Genomic DNA, 15286 nt, shown 5'->3' on the forward strand with positions numbered 1-15286 from the left:
TCAATTTACAAACAAGTCAGCTGGGATTCTGATAGGGGTTGCACTGAACCTGTAAATGAAGTTGGGGAATATTACCATCTTAACAACGTTAAATCTTCCTATTCATGAAGATGGGGTATTTTCTCCACTTACCTAGATTTTTTTTTTTTTTTTACTATCTTTCCACAATATTTTAGAAGTTTTAGTATATAACCTAATTGTTTTTAATCTCTTAATCATGCTCTGTTGTTTTATGCCTCTTAGGCCCTCAAAAATACTGTTCCCTCTACTTGCAAAGTCTCTCCATCTCCAGTCTCACTGTTGAATTCTTATGTATCATTCAAAATTTAGTTCTTCTTCTGTAAAGGATTCTATGATTGTTTTCACTACCTTTCCTTTTTTATACAAAAAACAAAAGGAATTAGAAATGGATTATGTTTTTTTTTAATCAAATATGAGTATTCAAGTAGTCTAGTTCATTGGTTAAGAGGATAGATTTTTGATCAGATACAGTAGAAGAGGGTCAAAATCCTACGTTTACTATTATCTTTGATTTGGGGGCCATTACTTGACCCACTGAACCTCAGTTTTCTTATCTATGAAATGAGGACAAAATGTGCATCTTTTTGCATTAATTCCCTTACTTCACAGGCTGTTGACAGTATTATACATGTGAATATAGGTAAAGCACTCAGAACAGTTCCTGGCCCATGGTAAGTTATTTTTATCAACCCACCTCTAAAACCCATGCTGTTTGCACCAATTCATACTTTTCGTGTAAACTGTGCTTGATAAATATTTGTTACTGGAAAAGCCATGGCAGTGGTTATGGTAGCAGTTATGGTGGCAGATGTTTTGGCTGGAACTTAGTCCTGAAGGTGAACATCAAATGCATTTCTTTTCTAATTAAAGTATCAGGATAAGACCCAATTACCTCATCATAAGCCAAATGTCAAGATTTTTCAGCCATCCTCTGAGAATTGCCGTATTGGAAATGTCTGCCCTTTCATTAAATACACTTTTATGCTACAATTTTTTGACTTTTTTTTATTGTCAGCTGTACTGAGAATTCAAATGGCTATTATAAACCGGTAAAATCTACAGAGCATAAATGCTTTGAGGTCTAGTTCTGAGTAATATTCACTTTCCATGAATACCTTAGCACCTAGTAGAATCATAAGCATGATGAGATTAAGAAGTGTGATGATGATTTAAAAGCCATAGATATAAAATTCTTGGAGTATTCTCAAGAGCAAATAATTTGGAAGTACATTGGAACATACCTTTTCATAAAGAAAATCAAATTTCTTTTATGGTTTAATAATCATCTCACCTTTCTATAACCCTAAGACTTCAGAATGTTTTCTATGACCCTGTGCAAATGAGCAAGTTACTGCAAAAATTATAACCCATTAAGCTCATTTATAAAATATATTTGATTTACACAACTGTGTGTGATTTATACCAAGAGCTATGAAAGATGACTACCTATTTTTTGGATAGCAAACCACAAGACTATGCCAAAAGGGGTCTTAGCATTATGTGTTTCAAATGTTTTGCCATATGTGCTTTAGAAATCATCTTAAGCAACTTTGACTTTTGAAACAAATTTCAAAATAGTATGTCCAATGTATTCATAAATTCAGTAAATATATAATAAATAAACATTTATCCACCATTTTTCATCCATCTTTTTTAAAAACTAAAGTCCTAGTTATATCTTTGTAATTTACTAAAGCCCCATGGACTATAAATTATAGATTGTATTTACGTAAACCAATTGAGATTATAATCTCCTACTGTACCATACATGCCACTGGGAGATTGAATATTTTAAGTAGTATAACCAGTGTAAGTGAAGATGCATTCACCCCCCTTCTCTGCTACTCATGTTCACTCATGTACACATTTAAATCCCTATTCTCTTTGCTTTCAAGGTGTTGTTATTCACCTGGACATCATTTCCTATGACATTTTTTCTTTTCTTGTCCAAAGACTCATTTTACAATGATCAGGTTAAGTCACTTCTTGACAAATGTTTATGTACCTAATGTTATTTTTTACTAGGACGTTAATGACATTGAAGAATTAGATCATAAGGTTTTGCCTTAAATTTATTCTTGCAACTTGAACAAACTCCGGAGTTTCTATGATGTAGATTTCTTGTATTCATTTGTTTGTTTATTCATTTAGTCAGTTTCCCATTAAAAATAGCTATTTTTGTGTACCTAGTACCAGGCATTTCTGAAAGACTCTGAAGACACGTTGATAAATGAGAGAGGGCCTGCTTTGTTTAGATAGTTATTTACCTCTAGGGACCTGTTTTCCTACTAGACTGTACATATTAGAAGGCAGAGACTATGTTTTGTTCTCCTGTGTCTTGTTCCTAATCCTGTCACTTAATAAGTAATTGTTGATTGAATGAGTCGACAATCCATGGAGAATTACTCAATTTTATATATTTTAATGACTGAAAAAGGAAAACAGTTATTCTGTAATTTAGTAGGAGGAAGGACAAATTGGGTCTAAAATAATCTTATATGTATTCATTTGTTAAACTCCACAGTTATCTTTTGTAGAAAACTTGGAAAAGAATATTAGAGCTGAGAGTGTCTTAGTAATCAATTAGGAAAATCCCTCCCACCTTTTGAGTGAGGCTAGAAAAATTAAAGGATTCATCCATGGTCCCAAGTTGTCATGCAGTAGATCTGGGTCTTACCCCAGATTTTAAGAGTGTCAGATCTTTGATCATCTTACTACTATGACACCATGTGAGGGGCACTTTAAGACAGTGATTCTGTGTTTTATACTTTAGCCTTCAGACATCAAGGTGAAATTATATCACTGAAGATAAAGATCTTAACCCTGGGGAAATTTCCTTAAGCAAATCATGATAATCAGTTGTGGCAGATGCTAGTTGGCATCACATTTCAGGAAAAACTAACTCGAGTTGGCTGAGTCCTAGAGCTTATACGTGTCTCTTGCATGAATATGTTGCATGGAAATGTGTTGGGGCTTTGACATGTGTGGCAACCAGTTCTCAAAAGAGTGAGTCACACCTCCTCCTACTCTGCAACTGTCATTGCTGGCTTCGGGCGAAAGGTTGGAAACACTGTAGTCATGTGGCTTGGCTTGCTGGGAGAGAAGAGGCCATGAGCCAGGGGAAAGCAGCACTAGAGAAAAGTCAGGAAGAATGCGAGACAGAATGAGGGTAAAAATGGAACCCCAGAGAAGGAGACTAACCATTGAACATAGAATCCAAGAAGGAATGAGGCTAATTTAGAGCATTTTTAAAAAAGATCTGTCAGCTGTAACTCTTACAAAGAGGAAATGGAGACGCATACTTGAAGATGCTCAGTACAGAGAAAGTTTGAGTGGATTGCATTAGCCAAGGCAGTTGTTTTCAGGCCAATAAGACAGACCAAGAATGGGGCAGGCAAATTGATTCTAGACAGAAAACTGGGAAACAAGTTAAAATACCTCTTAGGGAATAGTGCTTTGGTTTGGCTTTCACTGGATGTTAACTTGGGAGTGCCTAGACATCCCTCTGTCAGCCAGAAGCAATAAACTCTTGCTGCTTGTGCAGCATACTGCTAGGCTGTTGTTACCAGCATAAGGTTATGACAGAGGGTGGGGGGGGTGTGTGTTTGTGTGTGTGTGTGCACTCAGTCACTCAGTCGTGTCTGACTCTTTGCGACCTCATGGTCTATAGCCCACCAGGCTCCTCTGCCCATGGGATAATCCTGGCAAGAATACTAGAGTGGTTGCCATTTCCTCCTCCAAGGGATCTTCCCAACCCAGGGATCGAACTCATGTCTCCTGCATTGCAGGCAGAGTCTTTACCATTTGAGCCACCAAGGAAGCCTGTGACAGAGGTAGTCATGCCAAATAGCTTAGATACAGCTAGGGTTTTATGGGAGCTAACTATGTAGTACAAATAATAATCCTGAAGCATTTTGGATTGAGGTTTCCATGGCTACTGTTTGTAAGGTCACCTGAGTTAGGATCCTAGGGGAAGGTATGAATTTTTGAAAATAAAAAAGATAACTATACACAAAGAGAGAAATTAGAATATATATATAGGAGGAAGTAGTAATGACAGCTCTAACTGCCATGGAGTAAGGGGGATGAGGGCAATGGAAGAGGAGTGAGTAATTGAGGGCAGCTGCTACTCAAATTCAGAGGGTAGCTGAGCTCTAACCCAAGCAGGAGCACATATTTTTGAGTAGAAGCAGCACAAATATATGACTTTCCTGTGAGAAAGGAGCCAGAATTATGAGACTGGGCACATAACATAGTAAGAATTCATTACACTTGTGTGAGATTTTGCTCTTTACAGTTGTTTTCATATGCTTTCCCTATTCTTCCTTTTGCAAGACGTGTGAATAGATATTGTTTTATTCCGGCTTCACAGATGAGGATGTTGAGCCTCAGAGTCATATATAATCATCCAAGGGCATGCAAATACTGAATCAGGGACTAAGCTCGGGTCTTTCAGTTCCCAATTCTGAGTTTTCACTCTCAGATTTTACAGGTTCACTCTAGTGAAGTTGGAGCATCGCTCTGGATGATCTTGCCCAGAGCCATTGCTATCTTGATCACCACTGTAAACCCAGTGCCTAGTCTGATGCCTGGCCTGTGGTGGGCCCTCAATACATGTGTTTTAGGGAAGAGTAAACAAACAAATGGGATGAGAAATATAATGATGTTAGTGATGAAGTGAAGTGAAGTGAATTCACTCAGTCGTGTCCGACTCTTTGCGACCCCATGGACTGTAGCCTATCAGGCTCCTCCTTCCATGGGATTTTCCAGGCAAGAGTACTGGAGTGGGTTGCATTTCCTTCTCCAGGGATCTTCCCCACCCAGGCATCGAACCTGGGTCTCCCACATTGTAGACAGACGCTTTTAGACATTTGCTATAGTCCTAGAGATAGTGCTTTTTCATCTACCACCACTGTTGGCTACCTCAGCCTTTCCTTTTCAGTTACAATGAGAAAGAAAACACAAGGGGGTGGGTATGGAAAACTAATCCAAAGTTCAATTAGTACCTGCCTCGAATTTGCAGTGAAATGTTAGTTCATATTAAACCACATTTTTATTTATTTTGCTAATACTTTTCTCCTGTTTTGTTTGCATTTAATACTCCTTAATGTTATTGTATAATACTATACATATTTTTGGCATTTTAAAGTTGTTTTGAAACCTCCTTTGGAAAAGAAAGCCTGTTTTCTGCTTCTTCATTTCTTCCACAATTCTGAATACAATGCTAAGCACTTAATTAGCTCTTAATAAGTATCTGCTGATGAAGTAATTATATGTAAAGAAAGTGGATTATTCTCCTTAATTATGTTCTTGTCTGTCATTGCATAAAAGTTGTACATGCCTTAGAAGCATTTGTGTCTTTTATGGGAGAAATCTAGTTTTTGATATCAGACACAGCTAGATTTTCATCCCTTCTCAGCACTTAAATACCTATGGGACTTTGGTACGTTTTATAAAACTCAGAGCATCAGTTTTGTTACCTATGAATGGAAATAATAATTCCTGTTTTATAGAATAGTTATAATATGTGAGCTAATGAGAAAGCACTCTTAATGCTGTATAACATTTAGTGTTCTATGTGAAAGGTGAATTTTAACTTTAGCTCTCACATTTATAAGGTATACAGTTGTGGACAAACAACTCAACTTCTCCAAATTTAGTTTTCTGTAAAATGAGAGCAAGAGAGAGGATCAAACATAACAGCTAATGAGAATGGATTTTTTTTAAAACTGTAAACCCTTATACAAATGAAAAGTATTTACTACCATCTATATTTTACTGACTGTGATGAGACCCTAAGAAAGGAGATTGTGTTTTTAATTTTCCTGAGTAGAGGAAACTTGCCCAGTGAGTTTAAAGTTCCTTCAACCTAACTCACTTTTAGGACACCTGGCCTTAAAGTAGAGTGTTATCCTTTACCTCTTGGGTACAATGTCTAATTATGATAGAGTTCTAGTTGTTATCATATACATTCTTTAATAGAAATGTTAAATATATTCCCAGTTGTTTGCAGCTTTTATTGGCTTCTAGATAAAATTTCAATCCATTGACATAATTCTAGAACCACTTTTTCTCTCCCTCTCATCACATCTTCTAAAAATAACTTTGATTATAGTAATAAACACACTATAATAGGTAATAGACATTAAGCATTGTATAACATGTTTGTAAACTTTAAATTCAGGAATGAAATGGGCAACACTCAGAGCAGTCATTCATAAAACGTAAAGAAAGTGGATACATAATGCACATTTCTTTAAGTCATTACAGGGAAGACTTGTATATGGTGCAAATGCAAGGTTAGTATTAGGCTTTTCTCTTTCTGAACTCAGATGGTAGCATGCATATGTGGCTTCCATTCATTGAACCTCCAGAACTTACTTAGCAAGATTTATCCTTTCACATGGGGGCATTAATCAAGACAAATTTCATCACAACTATTGCCACACATTTCTTGCCATGTGCTGTGTAGTTAGTTTACCCAGAGCCTAATTCAAAGGACTATAATTTCAGCATTTCATCTGTCATTCTGGCAATATTTGATGCCTCCTTTATCTTTCAGCTTTTTTCCCCATATAAACCATTAATATATATGAAAATGCATGTGTCTCTCTTAGGTTCTCATTACCATCTTGCCTGCACTGCTGGTTTTGCATGCAGCTTGCAGTAAATTCAGTGTGGATGATCTAAGTAAGTTATGGAAAAGCCAAATGTGATTGGACAGATTCATAAAATGTAGTCAGGTTGTACACTAGTGAATATATATTTCTTTCTCCTTCCATTATACCTACATACAAGGCAATGTGTTTGCATATATACATGTTCTATGAGAGAAGTCTTGGCTACACATAAATAGGTTGATAAAGTCCAGAAGTCACATAACACTTACCAGACATTGAGTTGCAGCTCATGAATCAGCTAGAGTTAACTATAAATAAATGGCCATGGGCTCATTACTGTACTGGTTATGGGCTTTTTCCAGTGATTGGTTTTTAATCTAAAAATAGGGACCAGTGGGCTGTTTCAAATATTTCATGTCAAGGGAGTGAAATATCCATAATCAGCTTCCTCTTTTTTTATTTCTTGAATCAGGACTCATTGTTAATACATAATGGCTAGGAAAAATGGCTTCAGGATTTCTGGATCGTAAATTCACCTTAGATGCCAGAGCACAAACCCTTATATGACCCTGAATTATGATTTATCATTCCTATATTCCTGTTTACTAATTTTATGAAATGAATTTGCAATCATGTTATAATGTCATAAAATTAATCTCAGCTAGTTGGTTGGTTTACTTTCTGGGCACCCATTCTATTTTTCATGATTCCTAACTTCTATTTTCTTGTGCAGTGTGTTTATCAGAACTCTTTTGGTTGTAAGTGACACTAATGCAATTTTAAAAGTTTTAAACAGGAAACTGATTGACTGACTTGCTTCTTTCATCTGATGATGCTCCAACCAAGAACAAGGCTTTGGAGAACAGTCACATTATGTTCTCTCTCTCTCTCTTTTTTTTTTTTTTTTTTTAAACAAAGGAGAATCTTCCCTCTCTTGAAATTTACCCAGAAGACCTAAGTTCTGCCAGGTCTTCCAGTCATTCTCCAGAGCTTTATCCTAGAATTCATGGATACTAAGTTGCTTCAGTGATGTCTGGTTCTTTGCAACCCTGTGGACTATAGCCTGCCAGCCTCTTCCATCCATGGGATTCTCCAGGCAAGAATACTGGAGTGGGTTGCCATGCCCTCCTCCAGGGGATCTTCCTGACCTAGGGGTCGAACCCACATCTCTTATGTCTCCTGCATTGGCAGGCGGGTTCTTCACCACTAGCACCACCTGGGAAGCCCTTGTCCTAGAATACTCAGGATCTTTAAGCCCTTATATAAGAACTTTCAGGTAGAAGAAACAGATAGCAGTGGGAGAAAGATTTTCCTTGCTTCCTTCTGTGGATGGAAAGAAACCATTTTTCCTTGTTCTAACAAAGACCCTGTATGACTGGAATCAGTTAAGCTTATTAGGCATGGTCTGTAAGTAGGACCCTTTCTCCCTCTTTAAGAATGATATAACCAAAATTCTAAAAGGTATTTCAGTTCCACAAGACTATGTAGTCACATATAGTTTATCCCTTCAGGATTGTGTTTACTACTTGTTTCCAAAAGAGTTCTAAAAATGTAATTTGATGAAAACAGGAATTTTGGTGACCAATATGCTTTCATGTTTCCTGTTACCCTCTTTCCTTTCCCATACCATTTTCAAGTTCTGTCATAATTTTCTCTGGTTTATGACGACAGATTGACAGATGGAGAATGGGCCACATGCTTTTCTTCTTAGGGCTCAACATCCTTTGTCAACAAAGAGAAGACCTCTGCCTCCTTCTTATAGCTACTGGCTTTACAATGTCCCTAATAAATGTCCTCTCACTGTCTTTTGGTCAGGAGGCACCATTTATATTCCCAGCCAGGGAATCCATCTAGTATGGATAGCTTTGTTCATAGAGTTGTCTTATACCCACCCTTCAATCTACAGCTGCTTCACATTTGGACTTAAATCTGAGACCAGATGGTCTCTGATGTGATTTGTTTCATCTTAAGTTTCCTTGTGTAGCTGAGGTCTTTACATTAATCTAAGTAGGGATTCAGATATGTCTAGGGAATGTCTAATGAACTGGTAGGGCAGCCTGCCAGGAGACTATTTGGATGGGCCAGTTAGTATGAAAATTTTATTTTTCTTTCTTTCTTTCTTTTTTGGCTGGAAGAGACTGAGAAAGTATGTTTTTGAGATGGAAGCCTAGGGAATGAGAGAATGAGGATTACAGCAGATTGATCCCTAGGCCTGACTTCATGAATATTTGTCTAAGCATTTTGGAGAAGAGGCAGGGACAAAGAGAAAAAAAATAGAGAGAGGGAGAGGGTTGATTTTTAAAGAATGGTTGACCATAGAATGGTATCAATTCAGATTATTTTGATGTACTTTCATCTCTTTACTGTTTCTTAAAGACACACGCTTTGCATAACACAGATATTTGGGAATATCACCATATAGTGTACTTGTGTTATAGTCAACTTTTGATTTTCTATGTAGGAGATAAGCTATGTGTGCTCCAAGAAATATTCTCTAATTCCTGAGAATGTTTATTGAGGCAAACCACATATCTAACTAATATCTTTACATACCTGGGGTTTGAGGGAAGGAAGTTATTTTGCCTTTTTCCAACTGACATGAGTTAGGGCCATTGTATTTATTATCATTTACTTCAACTCTTTCCTTTTGGGAGGAACTATTAATATAAATCTGATGGCCTCAGTACACTCCATAGCTTCATGAACTTTATTCAATTTAGGGTATTTAATTCCACTCACTAGAAGTGCTTGATTTGTTTCACAAACAAATCTGTACTAACCCATCTCATAGCAGCTCTTTTCCAGCACATTCTTGGGTTTTGATTTAGTCAGCCTATTAAGTAAGTCACATTTGCAGCCTGACCACTGTTTTACAATCTTAGCAATGTCATCTTCATTATTTATTTACTATGGAGGCTCCAAGAGAACATGATATTTTCCTGTGGTTGCCTGGAGTTTTTGTTTGGACACACTGAACTGATTTCTCCTTCATTGGCTGTGACTTGCATTTATGTGAAATTTTTCTTTTTGGTCAAATATTCCAAAGATTTATATAAACACAGCCAAGACAAAGCCTTCCTTTATTGAAGGACATCCTCTAGGAATAGTAATAGTAATATTTATGCTTTCACTTATTTTCCTTTCTTCCTCGGGAGTATGCTGACAGCCATGAGAAATCTGTTTTCTTTAGAAGGATCAGATGTCATTCTTCTCAAGTCATCAGAGCCACCTCCTGCAGAACTTTGGCTAGTTTGCTTACCTTGAATTTCCCATTGATATTTCATTTAACTATAACTAGGTCAAGCAAATCTTATTGGGTCTAGACAGGACTTCATTTTTCCCTCCCTTGGCAAGCCTACTTTAAATTTTTTTTTATTAACAGGTATTTCTAAGTACTCTCCTGTCTCTTCAAATATATGATCTCTTTAAGAGATGTAAAAATAAATAGCAGGAATGAAAAAATACATTTAGTGAAGTTTGAAAGTCATTCAAACACAGAGAGCTTGACACCAGAAACCAAAACTCAGTCTTCCTATGTTCAGAGATTTTTGCTCATGATAAAATGTGGCTTCCTGTTTTTAAGACTAATCCAAGTGCATGAAAATCAACTTGTTATCAGAGGGTTCTTGCCAAACTGTGTTTTTGGGTGATGTAAATTTAAGTGATTAAATGATACAGTCATAGAAATACTTAGTTAAATGCAGGACTGGAATATTTGAAATATTCCTTGGTGAAATATATTTGAACAAATTATTCCTAGAGAAATATATATCATTCTAGCAGACCTTACTAGATATTAAAAATATTAACACATTTATTCATCTCTCTCATTTTTAAACACAATGAACACTAATTTTTTCAGATTCATTACTTAATGTGTTGAATAATCAAACTTCCTCAAGAGCAACTTATTGTTAATGACAAATGCAGATTTTGGAAGAAGATTCTTTTAAAGTCTGCCACTGTGCAGACTCAAAGCAAATGAAATACAGAAAGTTCAAAACAGGGTACATGTATTTAATATTATATGTAGAAATTTTATATTCAGTGTAAAAATATTATGTTAATAAATGCTTCACAATGCATATGATAGTCAATAATCATAAATTAACTAGTTTAGTTTAAGTGTAGTGCTTTTATATTTCTTAATATGGAGTGATCTTAGGGAAACCATATCTACTTGCCCTGTGCAAAATAGCATGCCTAAGCATTTTACAGAAAATAGATGACCTTCTGGGGATAGGTAAAGGGCTCTGGGATGTTGGGAGAGGTCACTGTTTCAGGACACAAAGATATAAGGGTATTGGACAGTCAGGGGCTGACAGAGATGGACAGTATTCCTTTGTACAGTTCCATTATTTATAAGTTTTACTGAGCTGAGGGTGGGGCCCAAGAGCAGCAGCAGCAGTGGGAGTGAAAGGTGGAGTTTTGCAGGCTTTTCTTAGGAAGATGCTCTACCTCATGCCCTAACCTTTCCCCACTCTGCCCAATTACATTTTTTCTTCCTTGAATCTGTACTTTCAAAAACTCTAGTAAACAGGTTTATCAATTATACTTTAAAAAGGAGTGATAAGAGTATGACCTTGAGCTAGTATATATTAATTTTAAAAGTATTTTTATTGAGATATAATTCATATACAATGATATTTACCCAAAGTATACAATTCACTTTTTTAAAAAATATATTCACCAGGTTATGCAACCCTTACCAGAATCTAATTTGAGAATATTTCCATCTTCTCTTAAAGAAATCTTATACTCATTGGTAGTCACTTGCCTTTTTCTCATACTTTCTCCTATCATCCTTAATCAACCATTAATATAAGCAACCATTAATATACTCTCTGTCTCAATACAGAGATTGGCATATTATATATTTTTCATATAAAGGAAATTACGTGGTAAATATTAAGAAGGGGTGGCAAGATGACACAGACGAACTATTCAAAAGAGATCTTAATGACCCAGATAATCACGATGGTATAATCACTCACCTAGAGCCAGATATCCAGGAGTGCAAAGTCAAGTGGGCCTTAGGAAGCATCACTGTGAACAAAGCTAGTGGAGGTGATAGAATTCCAGCTGAGGTATTTCAAATCCTAAAAATGGCTCTGTGAAAGTGTTGCACTCCATATGCCAGCAAATTTGGAAAACTTAGCAGTGGCCACAGGACTGGAAAAGGTCAGTTTTCATTCCAATCCCAAAGAAAGGCAATAACAAAGAATGTTCAAACTACTACACAATTGCAGTTATCTCACACACTAGCAAAGTAATGATCAAAATTCTCCAAGCCAGACTTCAACAGTATGTGATCCAAGAACTTCCAGATGTTCAAGCTGGATTTAGGAAAGGCAGAGGAACCAGACATCAAATTGCCAGCATCCATTAGATCATAGAAAAAACAAGAGATTCCAGAAAAACATCTACTTCTGCTTTATTGACTACGCTAAAGCCTTTGACTGTGTGGATCACGACAGACTGCGGAAAATCCTTAAAGTGATGGGAATACCAGACTACCTTATCTGCCTCCTGAGAAATCTGTATGCAGGTGAAGAAGCAACAGAACAGGACATGGAACAATGGACTGGTTCCACATTGGGAAAGGAGTACGTCAAGGCTGTATATTGTCACCCTGCTATTTAACTTATATGCAGAGTACATCATGTGAAGTGCTGGGCTGGATGAAGCACAAGCTGGAATCAAGATTGCCGGGAGAAATATCAATAACCTCAGATATGCAGATGACACCACCCTTATGGCAGAAAGTGAAGAACTAAAGAGCCTCTTGATGAAAGTGAAAGAGGAGAGTGAAAAGACTGGCTTAAAACTCAACATTCAAAAAACGAAGATCATGGCATCCGTCCCATCACTTCATGGCAAATAGATGGGGAAACAATGGGAACAGAAAGTTTATTTTCTTGGGCTCCAAAACCACTGCAGATGATGACTGCAGCTATGAAATTAAAAGACGCTTGCTTCTTGGAAGAAAAGCTATGACCAACCTAGACAGTGTATTAAAAAATGGAGACATTACTTGGCTGACAAAGTCCATCTAGTCAACGCTATGGTTTTGCCAGTAGTCATGTATGCATGTGAGAGTTGGACTGTAAAGAAAGCTGGGTGCTGAAGAATTGATGCTTTTGAACTGTGGTATTGAAGAAGACTCTTGAGAGTTCCTTGGATAGCAAGGAGATCCACCAGTCCATCCTAAAGGAAATCAGTCCTGAATATTCATTGGAAGGATTGATGCTGAAGCTGAAACTCCAATACTTTGGCCACCTGATGCGAAGAACTGACTCATTTGAAAAGACCTTGATGCTGGGAAAGATTGAAGGTGGGAGAAGGGGATGACAGAGGATGAGATGGTTGGATGGTATCACTGACTCAATGGACATGAGTCCATGGGGTCGCAAAGAGTCAGACACGACTGAGTGAACTGAACTGAACTGAACAAACATTAGTGTACAAGTTGTACACTTGTACATCTAATGTACTAGATATGTTTGAATATTGGGTTTTACTTCTACTACCACTTGTTTTTATGAATAAAGTCTTATTGAAAAATATTCACATCCTAGGTATGGAGATGTGTTTTCTTTTAAATAAAGTCAGTTCCTTCAAGCAGGGCTCTTTAACCTTATGGTCGGCCTTTCCACCTGGCCAGAACCCCAGAGCTACTGGACTAGAGTTACAGCTGGGGACTTGCCTCTCCAGAGTGATTCCTTCCATTTACCCCTTTTACAGGTGAGGAGGGATAGCAACCTTTGGTATTATTAAATGGAATCTCCATCATACAAGTGAACTGGGGTGGGGCAGTTTTTGTCCCAGTATCCTTGGCCTGCCTAGAATAGAGTCTAGCCTTAGGATGGGAGCTGGTGGAAAGAATGACCTGGTTTTCTTGGCTGTGTCACCTGAAAAAGAGCTTCTGCAACACAGGGCTGAGGGGCATGAGAATAACCAGAAGCCTACTTGGCATGAAAACTGTAGCCTCAGACAAGGAGGTGGGGGAGAGAATGTCTCTGTCTTCTTGGCAGGACATGCCTAGAGTCAGCCTAGGAGGTGAGGGGTCCTTGTAACCTGGAGGTGAAGGGTTGGGTGAGTGCATGATGGAGTGAGTTGTGGCTCAGACCCCATAGACTCTTGCTGTTCTTAGTAAGACTTAATATATTTTCTTAAATGACTATTTCTCCATTTGCTTTATGCCCTGAGGACAATTTTCAGAACCTTCATATAATTGCTTTTTATAATTTTTACTAGTTAACTTGCTGAGAAGTGGGTCTCTTGAGCTCCTTACTTCACCATTCTGCAATTCCTGCCTCTCTTATTTACATTTAAGTGCAAATATTCATGTAATTCTGACAAAATGATAATTCTTGTATATTTAATTTATTATAACTTTTTGGGTTCCCAGTGATTTTTCTTTTTATTGTAATTTTTTACATGTTTTGACACATAGAACCCAAAGAATTTAAATTTGCCTTTACTGTTGTGGGTAAGAGAAGCTCACTTTAGGCATGTGTGTTTGCCAAAATAGCGTGCTTTGTGTTCCTTTACCTATATTTAGTCTTTTTGAGAGAAAATATGACAATTCTACAGTTATTTCTCTCTGTATGCATCATTTGATCCTGAGCAATAGATTGTTTCTTTAATGGCAAGTGATAATACTGTGCTTTTCTGTGAAAGATAGCTGATATCATTTTTTTCCCCTAAAGACTGAAAAGTGCAAATAAAATGATATCCTTTTAGTGGAAATTTCTTGTCACTACTTTAGTATGAGATAAAAGAAAATAAAAACATGTTATGGCTAGGGAAAGCAAGATAAATTGTGACTGGTAACATTATTTGAAATTTAAATGGTATATGGGGGAATAAGCTGTATGACAAGAGTCTGGTGGTTATCCACGATAACCACGGTCTTTGGGAAAACACAGACCACTGAGGAATGATTTTCAAAGTATCTCTTTATTGATTTCATTTTGAGTGTGGAACTTCTATAAGACCCTATAGCATGATCCCTCAAAATCATCTTTATTGCTTCTGGTTCTACATAGCAGCCCTGGAAGTGGGCCTTAGAAGTATCCAAGTTATAACACCAGGCTTTTTTATTATGTACATGGTATTTCTTCTAGATACTTTAGTGATTCTAAATTTGTGGATTTTTCCCACATAAAAGAATGAAAATAGTGATTTTTGTAATCACAATACCTCAGGGACTCCTGTTATTATGAACCTGAGCATCTCTACTTAGGCTGTCAACCACCATTCCAATAGGCTAGGCAAATAGTGTTTTACTGCTCTTGCATAAGGGATTATTGTCCATTTCTTTTACTATACTAGAATTAAAGTGGATTTCTGCTCATGAACCTTTTGTTTTAGAGTGAATGTTATATCTCTTAGTACTTTTAATCTTTTTTATGAATAATTTCAAAAATACTTTGGAAGAAAATCATCCTTTTTCATCTCTGTGCATGAACTTTGTTGCAGAGATAAAGCTGTCTATGAAACACGTTTAGAAAGGGTTTGCAGATGCCAGTGTCTAGTGGCACTGGCAACTACAGCAAGAAACGTTCCAGAATCTCCCTAAGTTCCTGACTTAAAAGGGCTTAGAAGGTAAAGGAAAGGATAGAAGCTGGAGTTTCAACAAT

Source organism: Giraffa tippelskirchi, chromosome 1 (assembly GCF_054371585.1).
Source record: "Giraffa tippelskirchi isolate mGirTip1 chromosome 1, T2T-mGirTip1v1.2.pri, whole genome shotgun sequence".
In the NCBI taxonomy this organism is placed as follows: Eukaryota; Metazoa; Chordata; class Mammalia; order Artiodactyla; family Giraffidae; genus Giraffa; species Giraffa tippelskirchi.